Source organism: Bubalus kerabau, chromosome 7 (assembly GCF_029407905.1).
Source record: "Bubalus kerabau isolate K-KA32 ecotype Philippines breed swamp buffalo chromosome 7, PCC_UOA_SB_1v2, whole genome shotgun sequence".
Classification (NCBI taxonomy): domain Eukaryota; kingdom Metazoa; phylum Chordata; class Mammalia; order Artiodactyla; family Bovidae; genus Bubalus; species Bubalus kerabau.
In genome coordinates this window covers 111,821,986-111,841,621 of record NC_073630.1, presented here as the reverse complement: position 1 = coordinate 111,841,621, position 19,636 = coordinate 111,821,986, and the positions used below count along the sequence as shown (strand labels likewise).

The 19,636-nt window shown below is 39.7% G+C and overlaps 1 long non-coding RNA gene across 2 annotated transcripts in view; it reads right to left on the bottom strand.

Annotated features, from left to right (window-relative positions):
* The window catches only part of LOC129658117 (uncharacterized), a 51,968-nt gene that overhangs the window by 4,718 nt on the left and 27,614 nt on the right, over positions 1–19,636 (bottom strand). For both annotated transcript variants that reach the window (XR_008717277.1, XR_008717276.1), the window contains 3 exons: positions 13,946–14,092; positions 9,173–9,267; positions 8,803–8,989 (listed from right to left, as the gene is read on the bottom strand). This is a non-coding gene — a long non-coding RNA (uncharacterized LOC129658117). The remainder of the gene's footprint in view (positions 1–8,802; positions 8,990–9,172; positions 9,268–13,945; positions 14,093–19,636) is intronic.

The following is a 19,636-nucleotide window of genomic DNA, read 5'->3' as shown; positions in this document are numbered from 1 at the left end:
TTTACAAGGGCACTGATCTCACTAATGAGGGCTCCACCCTTCATGACCTAATCACCTTCCAAAGTACCCATCTCCTAATACCATCTCACTGGAGGCCATATTTCAACCTATGAATTTGGGAGGAACATATTCTGACCATTGCAATTATGCTTCTTCATTGGAAGAATAGGGTGGTTCTTCCTTTTTTTTTTTTTGGTTTTGGTTTTGGGTTGGGATAAAAGATCCAAATTGGAGTATTTGAGGACCCTCCCTGACATTTCAACAAATATTACTGAAAATCTATTAGGTGCCAGACACTTACTTGGGTATAGGAGATAAAATGGTGGATTTGGTCATTCAGATGATCAAATACTTATTTCTCATATATATTTGGTTTTCCTTCATATTTCCTAGTATACAACTTTCAAAGGAATTTCCTAAGTTATAAAATTTAAAGATGCTTCTTATGTTAATGAGTTACTTTTGTAAAGGACCTACACGTGGAGGTTGGTTGCCCATGGAGCCAACCACAGGGATTGAAACTTTCAGTCTCACCACTGCCAAACTCTGAGAAAAGGTGAGGGGTTGCAAATTAAATCAGTTGCCAACGGTCAATGAGTTGATCAACAATGTCCATGTAATGGAGTCTCCACAAAACTCAAAAGAATGGGTTTCAGAGAGCTTTTGAATTGGTAAGCACAGGGGAATTTGAGGAAAGTGAAGACCCTGGGGAGGGCACAGGAGCTCATGCTCCTTCCCATAAAACTTGCCCTAGGCATCCCTTCCATCTGACAGCTCCTGAGCTGCATCTTATAAAACCAACCAAGGATTTAGTAAATAAAATGCTGCTCTGAATTATGTGAGCCAGTCTAGTAAATTAATAAAACCTGATAAGGAGGTTGTGGAAATATCTGGTTTACAACCATTAGGTTAGAAGTACAGGTAACAAGGGGCTTCCCAGATGGCGCTAGTGGTAAAGAATCAGTCTGCCAATGCAAGAGATGCCAGACATGTGGGTTCAGTCCCTGAGTTGGGAAGATGTGGGTTCAACCCACTGGAGTTGGAAATGGCAACCCACCAGTATTTGTGACTGGAAAACTCCATGGACAGAGGAGCCTGGTAGGCTACGGTCCATGGGGTCGAAAAGATTTGGACACAAGTGAGCACACATGCAAAGGTAATAACCTGGGGTCTGAAGTCCAAGGAGGGGATGGTTGGAACCTCTAATCTATACCTGGTTGGTCAGAAATACAGGTGGTAACCATCATCTGAAGTGGAAGATGGGAAATCTTGGAGGACTGAACTTTAATCTTGTGGAATCTGAAGCTGTCTCTGGGTAGATAGCATCAGAATAGAATTGGATTGTAGGACACTCAACTCCTGTCATAGAATCACTTGTGGATGTGGGGAAGCCTCCTTCACACACGTTGGCACTGAGTTCAGGAGCCACAAAATTCCTCAAGGGGGAAGTGAAAACACTTAGAAAATAAGATGATCCTTTTTTGAGATGGGAAATTATATGAATCCTGTTATAGGTTAAGAATCATTGGTTTTGGGTTTAGTACAGATTATAGAAAAGCTATGACAAACCTAGACAGTGTATTAAAAAGCAGAGACATTACTTTGTCAACAAAGGTCCGTATAGTCAAAGCAATGGCTTTTCCAATAGTTATGTACGGATGTGAGAGTTAGACCATAAGGAAGTCTGAGCACCAAAGAAATGATGCTTTTGAATTGTGGTAATGGAGAAGATGCTTGTGAGTCCCTTGGACAGCAAGGAAACCAAACCAGTCAATCCTAAAGGAAATCAACCCTGAATATTCACTGGAAGGACTGATGTTAAAGCTGAAGCTGCAATACTTTGGCTACCTGATGCGAAGAGCCAACTCTTTGGAAAAGACTTTGATGCTGAGAAAGATTCAGGTTAAGAGAAGAAGGGCATGACAGAGGATGAGATGGCTGGATGGCATCACCCACTCAATAGACATGAATTTGAGCAAACTCCAGGAGATAGTGAAGGACAGGGAAATCTGGTGTGCTACAGTCCATGGGGTCCACAAAGAATTGGACACAACTTAGTGACTGAACAACAACATAGATGACATTGCAGACAATAATTGAAGGAAAGATAAAACGCATCATGATGTTTGAGTACCAGAAATCCTACACTGATCCCTCCCTGTCTCTAAAATTCAGTGAGGGATCATCACCCTCTTCTTGCACTGAAGGCGCCTCAGTCTCAGAGCTTAAAGCTCTTTGCCCTGAGCCACACAGGCATCTGATGCAGGGAGCTGGGTCCTGCCCCAGGCTTCTGTCCTGCCCCAGGCTTCTGCAACTTACTGCACCTTACTCCATTGTTTGCCAGATCATCGCCCACCAAGATTCCAGAACTGATTTAACTTTTGATAAATACAGGCACTGTTACTCTGTTTCTGTTCTCCAGCTCCAGCTGTTCTCACTTATGGTAAGGACATCAGCACACTCATTTTTTCTGCTCACATGCCCCAAAGTAAGTGTTAATAAACCTGCTTAGTTTCCCAAACATCTGAAAGGCATAAAAAATATGGAGTTTTGGAAAAACAGCCTTTCTTCTTTCCTAGCCAGTGATCTGCAAACTCTTAGAGGCGATGGTAGGTGCTGGAAAATGTAAATAGATGCAATTTGTAGAAAAACATGTCAAGACTGAAAACCATGAAGAGTTTCTCCATTGAGTAAATGGTGCTAAACAACAACTAAAACCAGCCCTTGAAGGCAGTATTTTTTCACATAAAAGAAATATTAATTTAATTAAATGTTCTAAGACCTTGTTATGTAAACATAACTCCAGTAACCTGAGTGGCAAAAAGAGAGAGAGAGAAATATGGCAGATAAAGCCATTCACAGCTAAATATATTAAAACCAGAATGCACAAAGAGCATTGTTTTGTTTATTCTGGATTTTACACTCTTTGCTTAGAACAAAAACAGCTGCTTTTCTCAACTTTACTTCAGAAACTTGTCTTCAGTCTCTTGCGTTGGATTGGTATTTATATCTGCCTGTATTTGTTCAAGTTCTTGTATTCAAATAACACAGCGTTTAAGAACTTTTTCTCTGTACTCTGTGTGTGTGTCTTAGTGAGTCCTGGGTTTGCAGGCATGTGTAGAGCCTTTGAGCCATCAGAAAGGCACACTTGAGTTTGTGTACATGCATAGGTGACTGATCCCGTGTGTGTATCTATGGATGTATGGGCATCTGTGTGTGTGTGATTGTGAAGGGTTGCATGTATGAGCAAATACAAATGCCTCAGGGGGTGTATGTTTGAACCGCTGTGTGGAGAGGAGCATGAGTACCTGTATGTGCAAGCTTCCTGTAAGCCTGTGTGTGCAAGCCTAGCTGTATAGCCTCTTTGTAAGAATGTGTGCATGCATGTGTGTACTGTATAAGTCTGGGGGAAGGTGGAGGGTGTGTCAGCTGTGTGGGAGAATGACAGAGTGTTACTGGAGGGGCTGTTTCTCAACCATTATATTTCACTGTCAGTGCGGAAGCTATTTCCAGAAATGGCTGCTGCCAATTTGTCGTGCTGTTAATTGATGTCAGAGCTGTGTCTCTTGAGTCTGGCACTCAAGCGGTAAAGTGAAATTTCCAAACAAGTCCAGACCCCTGGAAGCTGTCCTGAGTTTGCAAGGTGATTGACAACAGATATTTTTAGGGGAAAAGAAAAGATTGCCTTTTTGGTGGTACTTCGTCTAGAGGACACTTTGGCAGGTCTGTGTGTAACCCATCTGGGGTAGGTTAGCAGGGGTGAGGACTAGATGGGAGGGGAGACCAGGAATTGAATAAAAGGGCTGCTGGCCAAGCTCCAGTGGTGACAGCTTCTCCTTGCATTTTCCCAAACTCTGACTAGTTGTTAACTGTTTCAGGGCTTCCCGCTCCCCAAACAGTGCCATCTTAGAACTGGATGTGATACCTTCGTTTGTTCAGATTTTAGGAATCTGAGGCCTAAAGGGGGAAGACTACCTCCCTGATATAAGAGACAGACTTCAGATTATAAGTTAATGAATTGTGAGAACTGTTTGGAGAATTCAGGTTTTTATTTCCTTCTAATATCCTTTTATTTTCTTTTTTACTATCAATATCACTTCATGGCAAAGAGATGGAGAAACAGTGAAAACAGTGGCAGACTATTTTTGGGGGTTCCAAAATCACAGTAGATGGTGACTGCAGCCATGAAATAAAAAGACGCTTACTCCTTGAAGAAAAATTATGACCAACCTAGACAGCATGTTAAAAAGCAGAGACATTACCTTGCCAACAAATGTCTGTCTAGTCAAGGCTATGGTTTTTCCAGTAGTCACGTATGGATGTGAGAGTTAGATTATAAAGAAAGCTGAGCAACGAAGAACTGATGCTTTTGAACTGTGGTGTTGGAGAAGACTCTTGAGAGTCCCTTGAACAAAGAGATCTAACCAGTCCATCCTAAAGGAAATCAGTCCTAAATGTTCATTGGAAGGACTGATGTGGAAGCTAAAACTCCAATACTTTGGCCACCTGATGTGAAGAGCTGACTCATTTGAAAAGACCCTGATGCTGGGAAATATTCAAGGTGAGAGGAGAAGGGAACAACAGAGGATGAGATGGTTGGATGGCATCACTGATTCAATGGACATGAGTTTGAGTAAACTCCAGGAGACCCTGTCCAGGTGATGGACAGGGAGGCCTGGCATGCTGCAGTCCATGGGGTCCCAAAGAGTCGGACACTACTGAGAGACTGAACTGAACTGAATATTCTTTAAAATATATATATTCAAACAAACCAGTAGTTTGGCAACTGCTGGTTTCATTGGGGAAGGCGAGAAAGAAGGTCTAGAAGGCAGTGTTCATGGCCCATCATTTCTTTTCCTCATTCCTGTGCAAATCCTTCATTTGAAATCCAACACACATGTAATCCTCTCTTTCCACAGGTAATATGAAAAATTGGTATAGCATAAAATACTTTTTACAAGAAGATACTTTTCATTTCCTTCCTATCCATTATGCAGAATTTAACTGAACATCATTTTACTCAACTAATGCTATAAGTACATTCATTTAATATATGTTTATGTAATTCATAGTAAAGGTGAAAATGCAAATTTGTAACATATATAACAAGATTAGCTATATTTTAAGTTTATTTTTTAATTGTAGTAAAATTCCTTTACAATGTTTTATTATTTTGTGGTAAAATAACATGAATCAGCCATATGTGTACATATTCCCCTCCCTCTTGAGCCTCCCTCCTACCTCCCCATCCCAATCCTTTAGTGTGAAAAAATACTTGCATGCTATATGCTAACTGCTATCTTTATATATAAAGAAACAGATTTAGGGCTAGTGGTATAGTTAAGGTGAATAATTTGAAATGAAGTTGTATGGCAAATCTATGTATGGCAAACAAAAAATTCAAGTACCTTTCAGATCAGATCAGTCGCTCAGTCGTGTCCGACTCTTTGCGACTCCATGAATCGCAGCACGCCAGGCCTCCCTGTCCATCACCAACTCCCGGAGTTCACTCAGACTCACATCCATCAAGTACCTTTAGAAGGGATGAAACTTTATCCCAGAACTAAAGGTATAACTTCGAATGGGAACATACTTGGAAGTGATATCTAGCTATCTATAATCAGAGTGTTAATGGGATATTTAAACTTCTGCAATGAGATCAAAACACCCTTATCACTCCCGACGACGACATTACTGTTTCATGTCATCAGAGAATAAAGTTCAAGTTTGGTTACCAAATTATGAACTATGTAAGGACCTCTTTGGGTGACTGTGTGGTTTTTGTTTTTCTTTTCTCTCCTTGAATTGTTCCTTTTGGTGTATGGTGTTTTTGAGACTTCTCACTATTTCACTGATGCTCCATGGAATTTGATGAACCAAGTCATATCCAAAGTTGCCTATTACATGGGAACACACTGAGGGGCAGCCCAGGTCAAAGAGACTATTTGGACCATTTGTGCCCTGAGAAAGGGGCATTGCCCATTACCTCTGCCTCTAGAATACTAGGACCTCTACACTTACAGTCAGAATTAAGAACTGAAATCAGCAAAGAAGGGTGCTCTACTTGAATTGAGACATACCACTTAAAACTGTAGTCAAATAAGTGTTTTAACACTACTTCCAAAGTCTTAAAGACCCATGACTCTCAACTATGGTTTCACATTAAAGCCATCTAGGAGAGTTTTCTTAAAACTCCAATCCCCAGGAACCCCCAAAGATCCTATTATTTGGTTAGAAGTTGGTTGATGCCTTAAGCAGGAGGAGTAGAGGAATTGACACTCAATATGGATTGTGTGTGTGTGCTCAGTCACTCAGTCATGTTCAACTATTTGTGACCCCATGGACTGTACCCCATCGGGCTCCTCTATCCAAGGGATTTTCCAGGCAAGAATACTGGGATAGGTTGCCATTTTCAGGGGGTCTTCCCAACCCAGGGATTGAAACTATGTCTCTTGCATCTCCTGCATTGGCAGGTGGAGTCTACCAGCGTGCAACCTAGGAAGCCCCAGTGTAGATTAACCTGAACCCAAATGTTAGGAGACAAAATAAAGGCTAATTTTATCTTATGAATCTTATTATAGCATAATTTATACATTAGAATGACACCTCTATGAATCTTTTTAGAATTTTCAGTACTGAAAGTTAGCTTTAGGATTCACAGGTTAAGAAACCTAGGTATCTTTTTATCGAAGACAAGGTGTAACATCAAGTAATTTATAATGAGCTAGATTAGAAGGAGATGTTTGTATCGCCTCCCCACACTTTCCCCCTGGCCAAAGCCCTTGGAAACATTGGTTCTTGCCTTAGGTGGAAGGAGTAAAGGAATTGAGGCTCAATGTGGATTGTGTGTGAGTATCATGTATGCTCAGTCATATGAAGTACATGGTTTCTATACTTTCCCTTCCTTCCTTAGCCATGTCACAAAGTTGTGAGTTACAAAGTGTTAGTTGCTCAGTTGTGTCTGACTCCTTGTGGACACCCATGGACTGTAGCCTGCCAGGCCCCAGGCTCCTTTGTCCATGGAATTCTCCAGGCAAGAATACTGGAGTGGGTTGCCATTCCCTTCTCCAGGGTATCTTCCCAACCCAGGGATGGAACCTGGGTCTCCTCCATTGTAGGCAGATTCTCACCGGGAAGTTCCTTAATTGCACTAATCATACTAAGCCTCTCCCAATTGTACTACTCCTGTCAGTCACAGGATTCTGCTGCTCTTCTGTAGTTCATGTCTTTCTTAAACTATTATGGATCTTTCTGCTCATAAGACAAGGTCATATGCTTTGTCTCTAGGTCCATTTCAAGAACATACTAGCATCTAGGTCAAATTCCACTTTAAAAACAACAACAACAACAACAGAAACATGCATGGAGGTTGTATCTCACTAGCCTCAGCTACAAAGTAGAAAACCCCCTTGGAGCAGCTGAGCAGGATACAGTCTATTAGTCATTCTCTCCCCAAGGCAGAACATCTCAGTAATTTATACCCTGCAACTCAAACCAGGGACCAAAAATGCAGATGTTTCAGGACCCACCTCAGGACCACTGAATCAGAATGTTAATTTTCACAAGGTTCTCATGTGATACACATGAAAATACGTTTCTGAGAAGCACTGGTGCAGGCCAGAGTATCTCTCTCTATCCTGGTTATGTAATAAACCAGATGAGGAACTTTTACAAAGTGATCTGAAGTCCAGGCTCCATCCAAGAGCAATTCAATCAGAACCTGTTAGGTGGGATCTGGGCATCAGTGCATTTAGAAGCTCCTTACATGAATGTCAAGCAGAAGACTTCAATGGAGATTTATCTGAAGGAGTTATACAGATGGCCAAAAGCTCATGAAAAGATTCTCAACATTGTTAATCATTAATCATCATTTTTCAACATAAGCTTTTGATTGATTTTGTTCCCTTCAAAGTTATATAGAGTCAATGTGGATTATTTTGATATCCATGTACTCTGAACAAAATACTTTTCTGTAGTGGTGGATGTGGAAAACCATACCATACCTCTGAGCTTTGTTGTTGTTCAGTTGGTAAGTTGTATCTGACTTTTTGGACCTCAAGAATTACAGCACACCAGGCTTCCTTGATCTCCCAGAGTTTACTCAAACTCATGTCCTTTGAGTTGGTGATTCCATCCAACCATCTTATCCTCAGTTGTCTGCTTTTCCTCCTGCCCTTAATTTTTCCCAGCATCAAGATCTTTTCACTTCTGAGTCTTACAGAGGCTGAGTACTCTTTGAAGACACTACATGTGTGCATGCTCAGTCATGTCCAGTTCTTTGTGACCCCATGGTTTTTAGCCCACCATGCTTCTCAGTCCATGAGATTCTCCTGCAAAGAATACTGGAGTGGGTTATCATTTCCTCCTCCAGGGAATCTTCCTGACTCAAGGATTGAACCTGTGTCTTCTGCAGCTTCTGCATTGGTAGGTGGATTCTTTACCACTGAGTCACCTGGGAAGCCCTAAAGACACTACACATCACCCCAGTAGACATTGCTAGTTGAACATGTACAAATTACTTTGTTGAATATGGGAAGCATTGGCTAAAAAATCTATTTTTTATAGCTTTCCACCTTGGCTGGAAAAGAATTTTAAGTGTTTCAAGCCTTCTGTATGCAGTTTACGACACAATGGTATGCATGGCTAATTTTACTACGATATTTGGGACATGAACTGAGAAGAGTTTGACATCTTAGAAACAAAAATACATTGATGGCCATCATGTGTCTGACCCTGGGCTGGACAGTGGAGTAGAGAGGACAAAAAAAAAAAAAAAAAAAGTTTAAAAGCTTAATTTATTACCTGAATTCCATTGCCAATGTGTTTCTCTGTTATGAGATCTTGCCATTTCTGCCTAATTAAAATTGAGAAGTAATTTGACGTATTCAGCTGGTAAAACTTCTTGGAGGAATAAATAATATCCAGTGAGAGAAGTCAGCCGTGATGTCCTGGCTTGTTTACAACGGTCAGTGTCTTAAAGGAAACACAGCTGCAGGATTAAAAACACAGTAATGTTTGGCTTTTTCCAACATTTTCCCATCTTTTATCCAATAAAATCCTTAAATCAACTCCCTAAGAAGTTAATGAAGTTAATTAGTTAACGTAGACTAAGTTTATGCTCTACTAACCAACAACCTCCAAAAGTCAGTTGTTTAACAAAATAATTTCTTACCAACACAACTTCTTGCTCATTGAAATTCCAGATGATTCACTGATCCAGACTCTTTCTGTGATATAGCTTCACTATCTGAACATGTGGACTCTATTCTGGACGTAAAGAAGAGGTCAGAACAACTTAGAAATAGAATACTCCACAGAGGCAAGCTACTCTGTATGAAGCTAAGTGGCATCTTTTTACTGAACAGAGTTCAGGACCTGGGTTTTGGGCTCAAACCCCCTTAACAATAGTGGAATTTGAACAGTATGGGTGTCATTAGCCTCTATATTCTCTTTAATAAATAGCAGCAGCAATATTTGTTTTACATTCAGTGAGATAATGCACTGAAACTCTTTGGACAATATATGCTGTGCTAAGTCACTTCTGTGATATCTGACTCTTTGTGACCCTGTGGACTGAAGCCCACCAGTTTGCTCTGTCCATGGGATTCTCCAGGCATGAATACTGGAATGAGTTGCCCTTTCCTAGTCCAGGGGATCTTCCCCACCCAGGGATCAAACCCAAGTCTGTTGAGTCTCTTAAGTCTCCTATATTGGCAGTGGTTTCTTTACCACCAATGCCACATGTAATGAATGCAAAAAATGAATTATTTTTATTGGGTGATCAAGATGTCCTCTATTAAGATAAGGTTGCTTTGATGGGCAATTTTATGTGTCAACATGGCTAGTCTTTGGTTATTCAGTCAAATAATAATCTAGGTGTGCTGTGAAGGCATTTTATATATGTGATTACAATCCATACCAGTAAAATTTAAGTAAATATTACTCTTAATATTCTATGTGCCTGATTCAGTCAGTTAAAAAGTCAGTTAAAAGGCAGCTTTTTATTAAGATAAAAAATTCAACCCATGGACCATAGTTTCAGCTCATACTGGAATCCCTTGATGGCTTACCCTATGGATTTTGGACTCGAATTGCCACCTAAATCACAGAGAGTTTGATTTTTTTTTAAAGTGGCTAATGACTCAATCGGAAAAGGCAATGGCACCCCACTCCAGTACTCTTGCCTGGAAAATCCATGGACGGAGGAGCCTGGTAGGCTGCAGTCCATGGGGTCGCTAAGAGTCGGACACAACTGAGCGACTTCACTTTCACTTTTCTCTTTCATGCATTGGAGAAGGAAATGGCAACCCACTCCAGTGTTCTTGCCTGGAGAATCCCAGGGACTACGGAGCCTGGTGGGCTGCCATCTATGGGGTCGCACAGAGTTGGACATGACTGAAGCAACTTAGCATTAGCATTAGCAATGACTCAATGATCAACATGATTTGATTCCTATTCTAAAGAAGCTTCAGAGAAGCTCTGGGAGAAGACTCTCCATTCTCTCTGCTCACCTGAAGCTTTCCAAGAACCCAACACAAGGAGTCAACATTTCGTGGAAATTTTATGACAGTATACCTTAAATTTCACTTGTCAGCTTACTTTTTCTTCAGACTCTTGACTCTTACATTTTGCACTGTGTTTCGTGTGAGTGTTGTTAGATGTCTGACACATCTGAGTATAGAAGAACCTTAGTAAATATGAACAAACTGAATGAAGGCTTATATTTGTTGCTTATGTTCTAAACTCAGTGTGATTCTAGCACCAACTCTGCTGCTAATTCTGTAAATTTGGACAGCCAACAAAATATATAGCTCTTAAATTTTCATCTCTGAAGTAGATGGTTTAAATGGCCTTTACAGAACTTTGCAAGTCTAATGTTCACTCATTATTTCAAGAAATATCTCTCTGAATCTCTCTGTTAGTCTTCTGGACAGACAGTAATGGTCTTGAGTTTAGCCCAGTGCTCTGTGGTGACCTAAATGGGAAGGAAATTAAAAAAAAAAAAAAAAATGGGGATATATGTATATGTAAGGCTGATTCACTTTGCTCTACAGCAGAAACTAACCCAATATTGTAAAGCAACTGTACACCAATAAAAAAAAATCTACAGAAGATATAATATGAAAGATGTTAACAATGCTTTCAATACATGGAATTCTCTAGTATTCTTTCCTAGGGAATTCCATGGACTAAGGAGCCTGGCAGGCTATAGTCCATGGTGTTGCAGAGAGTAGGACATGACTGAGCAACTAACACTTTCACCTTTTATACATATAAGTAATATAATATTATTTATATTTAAGAATGCATTACTTGGCCTGTGGTAAGCTTGGCATGTGGATGAAGCACAAGCTGGAATCAAGATTGCTGGAAGAAATATCAATAACCTCAGATATGATGAGCCTTGTAAGCTACAGTCCATGGGGTCGCAAAGAGTCGGACAGGACTGAGCCACTTCACTTCATTTCACTTCACTTCAGATATGCAAATGACACCACCATTATGGTAGAAAAGGAAGAGGAACTGAAAAGCCTCTTGATGAAAGTGAAAGAGAAGAGTGAAAAAGTTGGCTTAAAACTCAACATTCAAGAAAATAAGATCATAGCATCCTGTCCCATCAATTCATAACAAATAGATGAGGAAACAATGACAGACTTTATTTTCTTGGGCTCCAAAATCACTGCAGATGGTGACTGCAGCCATGAAATTAAAAGGCACTTGTTCCTTGGAAGAAAAAGCTATGACAAACCTAGGAAGAAAAAAACTATGCCAAACCTAGACAGCATATTAAAAAGCAGAGACATTACTTCAGAGACATTACTTTAATGACAAAGGTCTGGATAGTCAAAGCTATGGTTTTCCCAGTAGTCATGTATGGATGTGAGAGTTGGACCATAAAGAAAGCTGAGCACTGAAGAATTGATGTTTTTGAACTGTGGTGTTGGAGAAGACTCTTGAGAATCCCTTGTACTGCAAGGAGATCCAATCAGTCCATCCTAAAGGAAATCAGTCCTGAATATTCATTGGAAGGACTGATGCTGAAGCTGAAGCTCTGATACTTTGGCCACCTGATGCAAAGAACTGACTCATTGGAAAAGCCCCTGATCCTGAGAAAGATTGAAGGCACGAGGAGAGGGGAATGACAGAGGATGTGATGGTTGGATTGCATCACCAACTAGAGTCTGGACATGAGTTTGAGCAAGCTCCGAGGCCTGGTGTGCTGCAGTCCATGGGGTTGCAAAGAGTTGGACATGACTGAGTGACTGAACTGAACTGAACTGAAGCTTTAATTTAAAAAAAAAAAATCTTTCTTTATCCTTTCCTCTCTTTTTCTACAATACTTTGCAGCCAGTGTCAAAGTAAATCTGATTTGGCACATCAGCCCTTGCCCTAAATCCAGAGATGATCTGTTACCTGTCTAAAAGGCAACAGATGATACTCTCTGCCAACACCCTCTACTCTATATCATTGTTTCATCCTTCATCATCTCCTGGAGACAGATTCACAGTCCTCCATGGTTTCACAGAACGAAAGCATTGTTATTATTTACACTTACTTTCTTCCCACCTGCTTGTGAAAAAAAAAAATGGTTTGTAGTCAGACAGAAGGAAAACAAATTTGCATGGTCTATCAATCTTTCTGTCTCCCGATATGGTGAGATTTATGAGGACAGAAGGCAGTAGTAGAAACAGCACTAGATAAGAAGATAAAAGACTAGTTTCTAGGTTAAAGGCAATGATTTAAAGACAAGTGCTTAGTGAATGGCAAATTTTATCAATACATCAGGTATCCTTATTATTCTGAGTCATTTGGTTTCGTTTCTGGTTGTGTTTTTGTTGTTGTTGTTGTTTGCCATAACTACTATAAATGTTTGAGAACATAATTTTATTCCTAAATTTAAACTCTTGTAAAATGATAGATTTTAATTAAATACTATCATCAGCCTTATAGTCACAAAACCTGCTTGCTACAAAACATTTTACCTTAATTATGGAAAACATCGTATCCAGTACTAATAGAAAATAGACATTACCAACTGACATTATGTCAGGGCTATGGTCTTCCCAGTGGTCATGTACAGTTGTGAGAGCTGGACCATAAGGAAGGCAGAATGCCAAAGAATCGATGCCACTGAACTGTGGTGCTGGAGAAGATTCCTGAAGGTCTGTTGGACAGCATGGAGATCAAACCAGTCAGTCTTAAGGGAGATCAACCCTGAATATTCACTGGAAGGGCTGATGCTGAAGCTGAAGCTCCAGTATTTTGCTCATCTGATGTGAATAGATGGCTTATTGGAGAAGTCCCTGATGCTGGTAAAGATTGAGGGCAGAAGGAGAAGAGGGCATCAGAGGATGAGATGGCTAGACAGCATCACTGATGCAATGAACATGAACTTGGAAAATCTCCAGTAGATAGTGCGGGACAGGGAGGCCTGGAGTGCTGCAGTCCATGGGGTCACAAAGAGTTGGACACAACTGGGTGACTGAACAACAACAACTGACATTATAGAGAAGAGAAAATCCAACCAAATGGAAACAATTGTGATAAATAAGGTATTTTAAAGGTTTTTGTTTGTTGTTGTTATACCAAGTTTGAACATCATTTTGATGTCACAACTCACTCCTTTAACTGTCTTTCATCTTTATATTGTTGCTTATTTCCCCAGGTGGAATCCATCCCTGGTTTAAGTGTGACTATCATTGTTCCAGTTATTACAGCTGGAAGGAAAATCTGGACAGCACGGCCCCATCTGCATTCCTCTCAAATAGGTCACTATTTTCAAGACAGAAAATAATTATCATAAGTGCCCTTGGTAGCTTTTCTCGTGTGTTGTTGCTAGTCAAATTCACTGGGTTTGGTGCAGAAATATCAGAAGTGTTCTAATACAGCCAAGGTTCACATAAGTTTGGTGTGGTTAGAAGACCAAATTCCCCTGAAGCCAAACCTTGCTGATACTTGAACACTGGGGCCAGGTAGGAAGGAAAGGAGGTATGTGCAGAAGGTAGTCAGTGGTGCCAGCAGGACTCGCTCATGCCCGTTGGTCCCCTAGACAATCTCTCTGCCCCTTCTCCAGATCCTTGCCAATCCATTCCTAGAAACAAAGTTTTGATATAGTTACAACACATCTGTTTGAATCGTCCAAACATAGTTTTGAAAAACAATAAATCAGCAGAGAAAATTCAACATATATGTGAAAAAATGCACACATCTAATTCATATAGATGTGTATAGAGGCATTTATAAATTAAACATATATAAACAATTTACTTATTCATTATAAATATTGAAATAGTATACTTTTACATACTGGATGTGGTAAATGAACCTCCCATATTATAAAGAAATACTTTAAAAAGAATTTTAAAAAGAATTGTTGAGATTATATGAATCTATTTACTTGCGTAAGGGTATATGTATTTGCTTAATTGTATTAAGGTAACATATATGAGAATAAGTGAGTGCTCAAACACAGGCATGTGTGTGTGATTTGTGAGAGACAGAGGAAAAATGCTCTTTTGTTTGCCACCAGCTTCAGTTAGCTCTTGTAGTGGGATAAGTTTTCTGCTTGCTCCTTACTGCAACTTCCAAACTATTTATTCCACCCGCTACATAAAAAAGCTCCTCTTAAGTATGTGACATTAAATTTTAGCACCCACTACTCCCTTCTTTATTGCTGTTATCAACTACTCACCTGTCAGTAACCCTTATCCATTAATGTCTTTAGCATCTGGCTTACAGTCATCTTCTCTACCACTAACTTCTGTTAACATCATTGGTGGTCTTCACCACTATGGTGATAATATTATCCAATAGCCCGGACTGTTTTGTTCTTGCCATTTCAGCTCCAATGACCTTGTCCCTGTCTGCTCCCATTTCTGGTGTCTGAAGACATATACTACATCTTGTCCCATCCACAACTGCTCAGACTCTGAGATGTCTATTTCAAGTGCCCCAATCTGTATCAACCGTATTTTCCTAAGAACCACACTTTCTACATAAGTATGTTGTCCTCTTTCAGAAAACTATTTCAGATAACTGTCTCCCTCCTAAAAGTTTCAACATTTGCAGTGCCCACACTCTAGGGTAATCAATGACCTTAACGATTATTGCATAAATCCAATCACATGGGTATGATTTTATCTTCCCACCATAATATTCTGTTGTTGTTCAGTCACTAAGTCATATCCAACTCTTTGTGACCCCATGAACTCCACCACACCAGGTTTCCCTGTCTTTCACTACCTCCCTAAGTTTGCTCAAACTCATGTCCATTGAATCAGAGATGCCATCCAACTAGCTCATCCTCTGTCACCCCTTTCCTCCTCTTGTTCTCAATCTTTCCCAGCATCTGGGTCTTTTCCAATGTGTCAGCTCTTCACATTAAATGACCAAAATTTTGGAGCTTCAGCTTTAGCACCAGTCCTTCCGATGAATATTCAGGGTTGATTTCCTTTAGGATTGACTGGTTTCATCTCCTTGCTGTCATAGGGACTCTCATGAGTCTTCTCCAACACCATGACCTTCCTGCATCTGTATTTATAATCTCATTCTTCTATCCAATTCAAATATACAGGCTTTCTCTTCTCTCTAACACCAGCAATTCTACTCTGCTTTAGTCAACCTATTCACAGGTAAAATGATCCATTATGTTTTTTTCCATTCTTTATTCAGTTCAGAACTGAATTCAGTTCAGAAGACTGCACACGCCAGGCTTCCCTGTCCATCACCAACTCCTGGAGCTTGCTCAAACTCATGTCCATCGAGTTGGTGATGCCATCCAACCATGTCATCCTCTGTTGTCCCCCATTCTGTATTATTTTCTATAATTTCCTTAAGACACAAAGTTTCATAGTCCTCCGCTGTCCATTTACAGAGCAGTCTCCCTTTGCTTCTTCCACTGACCTGGGTTGGTTACCCAGTAGAGTAACCCAGATCCTTACTCCTGAATCCTTGAATCTATGGGTGTTTTGCCTTGCCAGGTTACATGTGTAGCAACTATCTGTTTACTATTGTCTAAGCACAAAAGTGCTAGTGATACCACAAGTCCAGGGGGTAGTCTAGACTGCTGCTGCTGCTTAGTCACTCAGTCATACCTGATGCTGTACGACCCTATGAACTGTAGCCCACCAGGCTCCTCTGGTCATGGAATTTTCAAGTCAAGAGTACTGGAGTGGGCTGCTACGCCCTCCTCCAGGGGATCCTCCCAACCCAGGGGTCAAACCCGGGTGTCTTGAATTGCAGGCAGATTCTTTTTCACTGAGCTACCAGGGAAGCCCTGTAGGCTAGACTAGGTGAACCTAATTCACTTATTTTGCATTTCCATTCTGCAAAATACAGTGACTAATTTCTGCTTCTATAAAATGTCCCCTTTTATGAGGTTTCATTGATGGTTCAGTTCATGGGTTATTATTTTATATACATAATTCTATATTTTATTCAATCATTCATTGTTTTATAGGGATGACTCCTTTCTGTTTCTCTCAGTGGCACAAAATTTTATCTCTTTAAGCCTAGATGCTATCTTTACTGACCAAATATTAGTACTTGTATCAACTTCTATTTATAAAGTGAATTTTCAAGCAAAAATGTAGTATGTGTCTCCTATTAAGCCAACTGTCTTTGTCAGCAGCACTTGGACAAAAGTTTCAGCTACATTGTTAATTTTTTTCCTGTCATCCATTAACTTGTGAAGTTTTTGAAATCTATTTTTGTTCTCAGAGTATTTGCAGGTTTAAATAGAACTCTCCTCCAACTGGTGACACCCATATAGTGGTTTATTTAAACATCTAATGACTCCTAAAGAGGTGGGAAATTTTCACATTTTTAAGAATCTCACCCTAGTGGTTTTCCACCGAGCTTTGTATCTTCATTATTAGATACTTACAGTTAAAAATTAAATCTAGGAGTTCCCTTCCACTTAGCATGAGTCCTGGGAGGGAATTTTATTGAGACTATCATGATAACAACAAAGTAAATTTTATATAAACTTTAAACCCTTGTTTCTATTTTTCTGAAGGTGGCTGTATTTTCCTGCCTTTGACATGCATGCAGGCAGTACTTTTGTGAGGCACCCTGAACTCTGGCACACTTGAACCCAATTCAGGCTCTTCCATTCACTCGCTAATAGCACACTTGGCCTTCCTGATTACTTTTCTAGTCTAAAAAGATTTTGCCCAGAAAAAGAAACCATAAACAACACAAGCAGACAACCTACAGAATGAGAGAAAATATTTGCAACCAACGAGGAACTAATCTCCCAAATATGCAAGTAGCTCATTCAGCTCAATACCAAAGTAAAAAAAAAAAAAAAAGACCCACCAAAAGCAATTCAATTGAAAACTGGGCAGGAAACCTAACTAAACCTTTCTCCAAAGAAGACATGCAGAAGGCCAAACACACATGAAAAGATGCTCAACATCACTAATTATTAGAGAAATGCAAATCCAAAGTGCAGAGAGTTATCTCCTCATCTGTCAGAATGGTTATCATCAAAAAGTGTATAAACAATAAATGCTGGAGAGGGTGTGGAGGAAAGAGAACCTTCTCACTCCGTTTGTCAGGATGTAAAATTGTAATAGCCACTATGGACACAGTATGGAGGTTCCTGAAAAACTAAAAATAGAACTACTATATGATGCTGCAATCCCATTCCTGGGCATGTATACAGAGAAGACGATAGCTCAAAAAGATACGAGCACCTCAGTGTTCATTGCAGCACTATTTATAATAACCAAGACATGCAGGCCACCTAAATTTGCAGCAACATGGATGGATTAGAGATTATACTAAATGAAGTAAATTAGACAAAGACAAATATCATATAACATAGTGAAATATTTTCTTAAAAAAGATACAAAGGAACTTATTTACAAAGCAGAAATAGAGTCACAGACATAGAAAATAAATTTATGATTACTAAAAGGGAAAGGGAGCAGGGGAGGGATAAATTAGGAGTTTGGGAAATGACAAGGACCTATTATATATCACAGGGGATTATACTCAATATTTTCAAATAGCCTACATGGGAAAATAACTTGAAGAAGAATATATCTATGTGTGTGTGTGTGTGTGTGTGTGTAACTGAATCACCTTGCTGTACCCCTGAAATTAATATAACATTGCAAATCAACTATTGTTTGATTTAAAATGATCATAATAGTAACATAATCTCACAAAATTGCGACATGTATCAGTCAAATAATGCATATGAAGTGCTCAGTACAGATTTAGAATAGGCTGCTTTAGTTATTGCTATCATCATTTAGAAAAATCTATGTTAAGAAAATTTTACTATACCTAATAAAATATCCATGCCCAAGCTTTATTTATCACTGTGCTATTTATAAAATTAAATAATAAATAAAATTCCAAATGAGAAACATTAGAAAGAAGGCTTCCTTAGTGTCTCAGTTGGTAAAGAAACCCTCCTGCCAATGCAGGAGACGTAAGAGACATGGGTTTGATCCCTGGGTCGGGAAGATGCCCTGGAGAAGGAAATGGCAACCCACTCCAGTACTCTTACCTGGAGAATTCCATGGACAGAGTAGCCTGGTGGGATGTTGTCCATGCGATGGCAAAGACTTGGGCATGACTGGGTGACTAACTTTCACTTTTTTTTTTTTTTTTTTTCAGAAAGAAGAATATATTTGATGAGACACATGACAGCATTAAAATAATGCTCATATATACTTTGTTTTTTTTTGTTTGTTTGTTTGCAATTTTTTTTAATTTTATTTTATTTTTAAACTTTACATAACTGTATTAGTTTTGCCAAATATCAAAATGAATCCGCCACAGGTATACATGTGTTCCCCATCCTGAGCCCTCCTCCCTCCTCCCTCCCCATTCCATCCCTCTGGGTCGTCCCAGTGCACCAGCCCCAAGCATCCAGTATCGAGCATCGAACCTGGACTGGCAACTCGTTTCATACATGATATTTTACATGTTTCAATGCCATTCTCCCAAATCTTCCCACCCTCTCCCTCTCTCACAGAGTCCATAAGACTGTTCTCATATATACTTTGAAATCACTTGAAAATTTAATTTTGATTCAAAGTTGAGTAATTGAAACAGAAAATAAGATTTAATGTGGAGAATCCCATGGACAGAGGAACCTGGTGGGCTATAGTCAATAGGGTTGCAAAGAGTTGGACATGTCTGAAGTGAGTTAGCACACACACATATGATATTAGTGACATACAGATACATTATCCACCCATGTTATCATGGCTGATAGAAGTTATGATGTAAAGGTACATGGCCTGATTGTTGGCAGTGTTGGTAGAAGCAAACCTCTAGAGAGTGGCTGTCTGGATATTTTCATGTCACAACAATGGTACAGCCTATTTACATACTATGACCTATGACTGTATTCTCCCTTTCATCAGATTTTTATTTCAGGCATCTCCCCCAACCACCATCCCCAGAACACATGCTCTACTTGTAAGCTTTGAAGGCTTAGATTCTAATCAAAATGTTCTTGATATTCTCTGTAGAAAAAGGTACTGGGATCACTTTAAGACTGAGGTGGCCATACCTGGGAAAGCTAGAGAATCTTCAACTTAAAATGGCTTATAAGTTTGAATGCCAGAAAAGCTGCTGGAAGCATCACAGAGACACAGCAGGATGGAAGATG